Source organism: Arachis hypogaea, chromosome 16 (genome assembly GCF_003086295.3).
Source record: "Arachis hypogaea cultivar Tifrunner chromosome 16, arahy.Tifrunner.gnm2.J5K5, whole genome shotgun sequence".
NCBI classification, from domain to species: Eukaryota; Viridiplantae; Streptophyta; class Magnoliopsida; order Fabales; family Fabaceae; genus Arachis; species Arachis hypogaea.
This window is the reverse complement of record NC_092051.1, coordinates 100,043,397-100,053,841: the sequence shown is the minus strand read 5'-3', so window position 1 is coordinate 100,053,841 and position 10,445 is coordinate 100,043,397. Positions and strand designations below refer to the sequence as shown.

Here is a 10,445-nt window from a genome sequence, read left to right as displayed (position 1 = left end):
GCGTGACCTGGCCAACACCCAATCCGCGCGGCCGCATGGACGACGCGGCCGCGTCACCTTTCCGAGACCTGAACGTAACAGAAATTGTAGGGGGCAATTTCTGGGCTGCTTTTGACCCAATTTTCAGCCCAGAACACACAGATTAGAGGCTATAAAGTGGGGAAATGCATCCATTCATGAGGAGGCTCTCATAATTCACTTTTCATGTTTTAGATGTAGTTTTAGAGAGAGAGGTTCTCTCCTCTCTCTCTCTTAGGATTAGGATTTAGGACTTCTCTTAGTTTTAGGAGTGACTCAATCCCAGGTTCAATGTCCCTTTCTATTTACTTTCGCTTCTATTTTTATTGACTCTAATGCTTTTATTTGTATTTGATTTATGTTGCCCAATTGGCTTATGAACTTTTCCATGTTAGATTTTACTACTTTGAATGTATTTTATTTGAGGTATTCCAGATATTTATGATTTTAATTTAGCTTTCTACATTCTTGGCTTTGGTTAAGAAATTAGTAACTCAGGAGTTATCTTAACTCAACATAAGTGATAATTGTTATCTTTGCTAATTGAACTGAACTTCGATAATCTCAATCTTTCCTTAGGGATTAACTAGGATTTGAAGATCAAACTAATTAGTCACTTGACCTTTCCTTGCTCTAGTAAAGGTTAACTAAGTGGAATCAAGAGTCAATTTTCATTATTGTTGATAAGGATAACTGGGCTAGGACTTCCAATTTCTCATACCTTGCCAAAAGTTTATTTTACAGTTATTTATTTATTTTAATTGCAATTTAAATTACTTGCTCCCTATTCTCAAAAACCCAAATTTACAATCTCCATAACCAATAATAAGAACATACTTCCCTGCAATTTTTTGAGAAGACGACCCGAGGTTTAAATACTCGGTTATCAATTTTAAGGGGTTTGTTACTTGTGACAACCAAAATGTTTGTACGAAGGGATTTCTGTCGGTTTAGAGACTATATCTACAACGCGACTGTTTTTATGAACTTCTTTACTGGCAAAAATCCTAACGTCAAAATGGCGCCGTTGCCGGGGAATTGCAAACGTGTGCCTTATTATTGGTTATTGTAAATATTTAAAAAAAAATCAATTTTCAATTTTAAAAATTCAATTTTCAAAATTTAAAATTCAAATTTCAAAAAAAAAAAGTTTTCAATTTTTAATCTTCAATTTTCAATTTAAAAAAAATTCAAAATTCAAATTTTAATTTTCAAATTCAAAAATTTGAATTTCAAATTTGCTTTTATTTTTAAATTTTTATTAACTAACTATGAGTTCTCACCCCTCTCGCTTCAAGTTTGATTCCAATGTTGTTGTTAGGAATGGAAACTATAATGAGAACATGCATCAAAGTTGGAAGAATCAAAGATGGGAGGAGCCACAAGGATTTGATCAACCCTCATGGCAACAACCACCTCCAATGGACTGTCAACAACCATTCTGTGATGCATATCAAGGCAATGGCTATGGTGAGCGCTCTTTTGATTATCGACAACCACCACCAAACGCCTATGAACCCTCTACTCAACATAACTTTGGACCACCAAACTCACAAGCCCCTTTTCGCCATTCACCTTCATATGATCCTAACCCTCAACCACCATACCAACCACCTTATGAGCCATATGAACCATATATAGAACCACCCCAATTCTAACCAAATTACTCACAAGAACCACCACTTCAATATTCACCATCTCCATATCCATCAATCCAAGAGCACTATGATCCTATTTATGAAATCCGAGTGCATCAAGAGACAAAGGATCATTTCAAGGAAACAGTGGATCGATTTCATGCAACCATTCGTCAATTTGAGCAAGTAATAATGAGTCAATTAGCTTCCCAACATTCGGACACTCAAGGAACCCCCATGGCTTCATGTGGACAATCTAATGAAGAACGTAGTATGAAGGAGATACTAGAAACTCCAGTGAACAGTACGGAGCATGACTTTGTACTGGAACAAGTAGAGAAAGCCAGAATTATTGAAGAAGAAGAATTGGTTGAAGACTTAGGAGATGCAGAACCTCCATGGGAAAGTCCAGTCATAGAACCCCCTTCCAAGACGTTTGAAATTGATGCTAAGGAGGGTGTACAACCTCCAAAGCATATCACAGTTGAAGACTTGGAAGAGGTTGATCAAGAGATGGAGATTCAAGAAGAAGAAGCACAACCTCCCATGCCCTTGGAAAGCAATGAAGGGGAGATTGAATTGGAAGAAATCTACCAAGAGGAAGAGGTTGAAATTGAAGAAGCTTGCAAAGAGGTGGTAATTATTAAAGAAGAGCACAAGGGAGTGGAACTTGCAATTTCATTAAAAATACCTCCCCTAAGTTGCCATCATCCTTCACAACATTCAAGTGGGTAAAATTCATATCCCCTAGCTTTCTAATTCCACTTGAATATGGGCTACTGGAGACGGATGGTCAACTTAGAGCTCTTTGTAACATTAAGAGTAAGAGGAAGATGGCCAGTGGTAAGAATTGTCCTGCAAGGTTCATCATGGTTGGAAGCTTTAAGTTTAAACGCAAAGGTTGGTGTAAAGCTCAACTGAATGGGTCTAGGAAGCTGTTTGGTAGCTGCAGAGAGAATTCAAATTACTTACCACCCAGTTGGAAAAATACAGGTCCCGACAAGGATGGGTGTAAAAATAAGATTTGGGATCCTGGAATCTGCTCTGACATCTGTTACCCCGGGAGCCTAAGAATCTGTTTGAAGCTTCTTAAGGGCTTTACATGCTTAGTTTGGGATCCCGGAGGATATTGGAATCACAAACACTGGTGGGGATTCCTGGATGAATACAAGCATAAGCCACCATAACAGGGAGCTCACCAAATGTCCAACTTAAGGACTTTAACTAAAAGTGCTAGGTGGGAGACAACCCACCATGGTATAATCATTCCTTTCTCAATTTTAATTTTATTTAGTTTTGTTTGTTTCTGAAATTTTATTTTATTTTATTATATTGAACCTGGAGTTTTGCATCACATTCATATTAACACTGCATTCTGCATCTTTTCAGATTAAAAAAAAAAGCGAGCACGCGATGCGACTGCATCAGCGACGCGTCCGCGTCGCAAGGAGATGGGAGACAATATTAATATGAACAGAGAGTTTCGCAGGAGCAGCGCTGGAGGCGTGCCAATGGCACAAATCACCCCACGCGACCGCGTCATATGGGAATAATGGCCTCCCACGCGACCGCGTCACCCACCCCGCCGCGTGACCTGAAATCGGTGTAAAAAGGGTGTATGGCAGAAAGTTGAGCTGGAGTTGGGCTGGACTCGTGCTGGAAGCCCAAGCCTCACCACGCGTCCGTGTCGTTTTTTTAAAAAAAAAAAGATGGCCATCCATGCGATCGCATGCCCCACGCGATCGCGTCACCCAGATTTTTGGCAAAAGAGTTTCGAACAGAGAGTTGCACGACTGCGAGGCTACACTCGCGCCAATCGCACAAAACAGGTCACGCGATCACCTGACCTTGTCACGCACCACGCGACCGCGTCACTCACGCGTCCGCGTCACAAGCGGCGCACAGAATATCCAGATCAGTCAATTTTCTTATCTTTTCTTCTCTAATCCTTATTTTTCTTATCTTTTCTTATTTCTTTCTTCTTCCTTTCTTATCTTCTTTCCCTTCTCATTCTTCTTATTTTTCTTTTTATTTTATTTTAATTTATTTGCATACTTTCATTCATTGCATTATTTTCATTGGTGTTAGAAATTTATTTGGGTCATTATTTCTATATTTTACTTGTGGATTATTAGAGGAATTATTTGACAATTATATATATTTATTTTTAAAGGGTTGCTTGCATGTTCAATTTATTATTTTCATTAGATTATTTACCATGCATGCTATGTGTTTGTAAAAACGCCCGTATGGCATTGTGCACTGCTTTTCAGTATCTTTTATCCTACTACTCTGAATACCTGCTTTCCACAAAACCCTTTTTCATATCATATTCATTCAATATAATTGTCATTACAAACATGTTGCTAGTTTGAAAGACTTGGTAATCTAACTTGGACATTGAATGCTTGATCTATGCTACTCATGCCCTTTGTCGGCATGCCAATAAACACCTTGCATTCACTTGTCCTTATATGCACTAGCTATTTTCCATTGATGGCTTTTCACATGTACTCGCGAGCATGTGTTAATGTCAGTTATATCTTAATGTGCATCCATCACCACCTTTTCCGTTCTCTTCCTTGCTATATATATCTCTTTGAATTTAATTTACTTTCTCTTCCCTTTTTCAGGATGGCCACCAAGAAAGGAAAAGAGAAAGCCATTCCCAAATCAACAGCAAGGAAAGGAACAAAAAGAGCCCCAGCTGAGGAACCACAACCCCCATCCACTTGCACATCTTAGCATGCACCGAGGACGGTGCAATCTTTAAGTGTGGGGAGGTCGATACCGATCTCCATGGGTTAGTTATTTCCTATTTCAACACCAATGTTAATTTGTTCATTGTTGCATCTGCATATTTGATTGCATGTTTATTTGATTTTGTGCATTTAGTTACTACTTGGTTAAAGTAATAAAATTCTTTTTAGGACCCTATTTTTGAAAAATTTCACCAATTTAAAATGAAAATTATTTAAAATGAAAATTTTTGTGTTAAACTTGTTTGATGTTATATTTGGAACATGGTTTTTGAGCCAAAGAACACACAACCTGTGAGACTTTGAGCTTATTTACATGGTTACATTATTTAACCATAAATTTTTATTCTTGTGTGTTTCCTTCCCTATGATTGTAATCTATATTTTGTTCCAATCTATATGTCCATTATTTAGTGTATTTACATGCTTGCATATGATTGAGGCCATTGTTTGATTCTAGCTCACTTATCCCAAATTAGCTTACCTTTTGCATCACCCTTGTTAGCCCCCTTGAGCTTTTAAATCCCTCCTTGTTTTAATAACCACATTACTAGCCTTAAGCAGAAAAACAAAATAAAAATCCCAAGTTGAATCCTTGGTTAGCTTAAGATAGAAATTGTGTATTGTTTAAGTGTGGGGAACCTTATGGGAACATGGATGATAAAAACAAAGGTAGAAAATTAAAAAGAATAAAGACATTTCAAAATTAGTTTTGGGAAGCATGCTCATGTAAAATCAAAATAATCAAATTACCATGTGCATTGAAAAAAAAATATTAAGTAATTAAATAAGGGGATACAAAAGAAAAAAAAAATATATATATATATATATTACCCCAAATGCAAAATAAAAAGAACCAATGCACATGGGACAAAATTCAAAAAAAAAAAAATTTGATACATGAGTATGTAATACAAAAGTGGGAAAATTTGGGTAGCTAAGTATAATTTTAATAGAGTATGTATATGTTAGGTGAGATCTTAGACTACTCAAGGATTCACTTCACTAGCTCACTTAGCCTTATATATATACCCTCACCATTACCTTGGCCCCATTACAACCTTGAAAAGACCTCATGATGTTTGCATTGGTACATTAAATATTTGTTGATTGGTTAGTGATGAGCGGATAATTTATACGCTTTTTGGCATTGTTTTTAGTATGTTTTTAGTAGGATCTAGTTACTTTTAGGGATGTTTTTATTAGTTTTTATGTTAAATTCACATTTCTGGACCTTACTATGAGTTTGTGTGTTTTTCTGTGATTTCAGGTATTTTCTGACTGAAGTTGAGGGACTTGAGCAAAAATCATATTCAGAGGTTGAAGAAGGACTGCTGATGCTGTTGGATTCTGACCTCCCTGCGCTCAAAGTGGATTTTCTGGAGCTACAGAACTCAAAATGGCGCGCTTTCATACTTTGGCCGAGTTTAGATGACGTAAAAGGGCGATGAACGCCAGTTCTACGCTGCTGTCTGGAGTTAAACGCCAGAAACACGTCACGAACCAGAGTTGAACGCCAGAAACACGTTACAACCTGGCGTTCAACTCCAGAAAGAGCCTTTGCACGTGTAACATTCAAGCTCAGCCCAAGCACACACCAAGTAGGTGTGGAGCTCTGCTGTTCCTCATGAATCAATGCAAAGTACTACTGTTTCTCTATTCAATTCAACTTATTCCGCTTCTAAGATATTCATTCGCATTTCAATATGAATGTGATGAACGTGACAATCATCATCATTCCCCCACGAACGTGTGCCTGACAACCACTTCCGTTCCACCTTAGATTGAATGAGTATCTCTTGGATCTCTTAGTCAGAATCTTCGTGGTATAAGCTAGATTGATGGCGGCATTCTTGAGAGTCCAAAAAGTCTAAACCTTGTCTGCGGTATTCCAAGTAGGACTCTGGGATTGATGACTGTGACGAATTTCAAACTCGCGAGTGCTGGGCATAGTGACAGATGCAAAAGGAGGGTGAATCCTATTCCAGTATGATCGAGAACCTCAGATGATTAGCCGTGCTGTGACAGAGCATTTGGACCATTTTCACAAGAGGATGGGATGCAACCATTGACCACGGTGATGCCTCCAGATGATTAGCCATACAGTGACAGCGCATCGGACCATTTTTACAGAGAGGATGAAAAGTAGCCATTGACAATGGTGATGTCCTTACATAAAGCCAGCCATGGAAAGGAGTAAGACTGATTGGATGAAAACAGCAGGAAAACAGAGGTTCAGAAGAACGAAAGCATCTCTATACGCTTATCTGAAATTCTCACCAATGAATTACATAAGTACTTCTATCCTTATTTTCTATTTATTTATTATTATTCGAAAACTCCATAACCATTTGATATCCGCCTGACTGAGATTTACAAGGTGACCATAGCTTGCTTCATACCAACAATCTCCATGGGATCGACCCTTACTCACGTAAGGTTTTATTACTTGGACGACCCAGTGCACTTGCTGGTTAGTTGTGCGAAGTTGTGACGTTATGTTTGGACTATGGTTCTGTGCATCCATTTTTGGTGCCATTTCCAGGAAGAGAACGAACAACAAATTTTATAACCTGAGTAACAATTTCGCATACCAAGTTTTTAGTGCCGTTGCCGGGGATTGTTTGAGTTTGGACAACTGACGGTTCATCTCGTTGTTCAGATTAGGTAATTTTCTTTTTTGTTTTATTCTCAAAAATTTTTCAAAAAAAAAATTTCTTTCAAAAATTTCTCATCTGTTTTCGAAAATTATTCTAAAATTTTTTTTAGAATGAATTCTAGTGTTTCATAAAGCATGTTGAAGCCTGACTGGCTGTAAAGCCATGTCTAAATTCATTTGGACTGGGACTCCCAACCCAATATTATCAAGAGCAAGCTAGTTGTTGCTAATCCACCTGCTGCTGTTCCAGATCCACCTGATTTACATGCTAAAGTTTGACTGGCTATTAAGCCATGTCTAACCCTCAGATTGGAGCTTTAGACTAAGAATGCAAGATTCCTGGAATTCATATTAAAAATTTTGGAATCCTTATTTTTCTTTTTCACAAATAATTTTCGAAAAATACAAAAAAAATTAGAAAATAATAAAAATAAAAAAAAAAATATTTCATGTTTCTTGTTTGAGTCTTGAGTCAAATTGTAAGTTTGGTGTCAATTGCATATTCATTTTGCATTTTTCGAAAAAAATCATGGATTCATAGTGTTCTTCATGATCTTCAAGTTATTCTTGGTAAATCTTCTTGTTTGATCTTGATGTTTTCTTGTTTTGTGTCTTTTCTTGTTTTTCATATGCATTCTTGAATTCTTAGTGTCTAAGCATTAAAGATTTCTAAGTTTGGTGTCTTGCATGTTTTCTTTGCATCAAAAATTTTTCAAAAATATGTTCTTGGTGTTCATCTTGACATTCAAAGTGTTCTTGGAGTTCATCTTGACATTCATAGTGTTCTTGCATTCATCACATATTTTGATCCAAAATTTTCATGCATTGAATCATTTTCATGTTTTTCTCTCTCATCATTAAAAATTTCAAAAATCAAAAAAATATCTTCCCCTTTTTCTTTCTCAAAATTTCGAAAATTAGATTTGATTTTTTCAAAAATTTTTAAAATTCAATTGTTTCTTATGAGTCAAATCAAATTTTCAATTTAAAAATCTTATCTTTTTCAAAATCTTTTTCAAAAATCAAATCTTTTTCATTTTTTTTATTTATTTTCGAAAATTTTAAAAATATTTTTCAAAAATCTTTTTCTTATCTTTATCACATAATTTTCGAAAATAACATCATCAATTAATGTTTTGATTCAAAAAAATTTTCAAGCTTGTTACTTGCTTGTTAAGAAAGATTCAAACTTTAAGTTCTAGAATCATATCTTGTGATTTCTTGTGAATCAAGTCATTAATTGTGATTTTAAAAATCAAATCTTTTTCAAAACTAATTTCAATCATATCTTTTTAAAAATATCTTTTTATCTTATCTTTTTCAAAATCATACCTTTTTCAAAAATTTGATTTTAAAATATCTTTTCTAACTTCTTATCTTCTTATCTTTTCAAAATTGATTTTCAAATTTGTTTCAACTAACTAACTAACTTTTTGTTTATTTCTTATCTTTTTCAAAACTACCTAACTAACTCTCTTTCTCTAATTTTCGAAAATATCTCCCTCTTTTTCAAAAATTCCTTTTAATTAACTAATTATTTCAAACTTCAATTTTAATTTATTTCTTCTTTTAATTTTCGAAAATCACTAACCATTTTTCAAAAAAATAATTTTCAAAATTTCTCTCTCTCTCTCTCATCTTCTTCTATTTATTTATTCATCTACTAACATCCTTCCCTCACTCACAAAAACTCTGAACCCTCTCTCTCTCTAAGTTCAGATTTTTTCTTCTTCTTTTCTTCTACTCACATAAGGGAACCTCTATACTTGGGTAAAAAGGATCCCTATTATTATTATTTTTCTGTTCCCTCTTTTTCATATGAGCAGGAGCAAGGACAAGAATATTCTTGTTGAAACAGATCCAGAACCTGAAAGGACTCTGAAGAGGAAACTAAGAGAAGCTAAATTACAACAATCCAGCAAGCACCTTTCAGAAATTTTTGAACAGGAAGAGGAGATGGTAGCCGAAAATAATAATAATACAAGGAGGATGCTTGGTGACTTTACTGCACCTAATTCCAATTTACATGGAAGAAGCATCTACATCCCTACCATTGGAGCAAACAATTTTGAGCTGAAACCTCAATTAGTTTCTCTGATGCAGCAGAACTGCAAGTTTCATGGACTTCCATCTGAAGATCCTTTTCAGTTCTTAACTGAATTCTTGCAGATCTGTGATACTGTTAAGACTAATGGAGTAGATCCTGAAGTCTACAGGCTCATGCTTTTCCCTTTTGCTGTAAGAGACAGAGCTAGAGTGTGGTTGGACTTTCAACCCAAGGATAGCCTGAACTCTTGGGATAAGCTGGTCACGGCTTTCTTAGCCAAGTTCTTTCCTCCTCAAAAGCTGAGTAAGCTTAGAGTGGATGTTCAAACCTTCAGACAGAAGGAAGGTGAATCCCTCTATGAAGCTTGGGAGAGATACAAGCAACTGACCAAAAAGTGTCCTTCTGACATGCTTTCAGAATGGACCATCCTGGATATATTCTATGATGGTCTGTCTGAATTAGCTAAGATGTCATTGGATACTTCTGCAGGTGGATCCATTCACCTAAAGAAAATGCCTGCAGAAGCTCAAGAACTCATTGACATGGTTGCTAATAACCAGTTCATGTATACTTCTGAGAGGAACCCTGTGAGTAATGGGACGCCTCAGAAGAAGGGAGTTCTTGAAATTGATACTCTGAATGCCGTATTGGCTCAGAATAAAATATTGACTCAACAAGTCAATATGATTTCTCAGAGTCTGAATGGAATGCAAGATGCATCCAACAGTACTCAAGAGGCAGTTTCTGAAGAAGAAGCTTATGATCCTGAAAACCCTGCAATAGCAGAGGTGAATTACATGGGTGAACCTTATGGAAACACCTATAACCCCTCATGGAGAAATCACCCAAATCTCTCATGGAAGGATCAACAAAAGCCTCAACAAGGCTTTAATAATGGTGGAAGAAACAGGTTTAGCAATAGCAAGCCTTTTCCATCATCCACTCAGCAACAGACAGAGAACTCTGAACAAAATACCTCTAATTTAGCAAACTTAGTCTCTGATCTATCTAAGGCCACTGTGAGTTTCATGAATGAAACAAGGTCCTCCATTAGAAATTTAGAAGCACAAGTGGGCCAGCTGAGTAATAAGATCACTGAAACCCCTCCTAGTACTCTCCCAAGCAATACAGAAGAAAATCCAAAAGGAGAGTGCAAGGCCATTAATATAACCATCATGGCCAAATCCAAGGAAGAAGGGGAGGACGTGAATCCCAAGGAGGAAGACCTCCTGGGACGTCCAGTGATCAATAAGGAGTTTCCCTCTGAGGAACCAAAGGAATATGAGACTCAACTAGAGACCATGGAGATTCCATTAAACCTCCTT

The 10,445-nt window shown here is 36.4% G+C and overlaps 1 non-coding gene across 1 annotated transcript; it reads right to left on the bottom strand.

Moving 5' to 3' along the window:
* Positions 1-9,425: 9,425 nt before the first annotated feature.
* LOC112760805 (small nucleolar RNA R71) lies at positions 9,426-9,533 on the bottom strand. The gene has a single exon (XR_003181226.1). It is a non-coding gene; the product is annotated as a small nucleolar RNA R71 (small nucleolar RNA).
* Between the last annotated feature and the right edge of the window lie 912 nt (positions 9,534-10,445).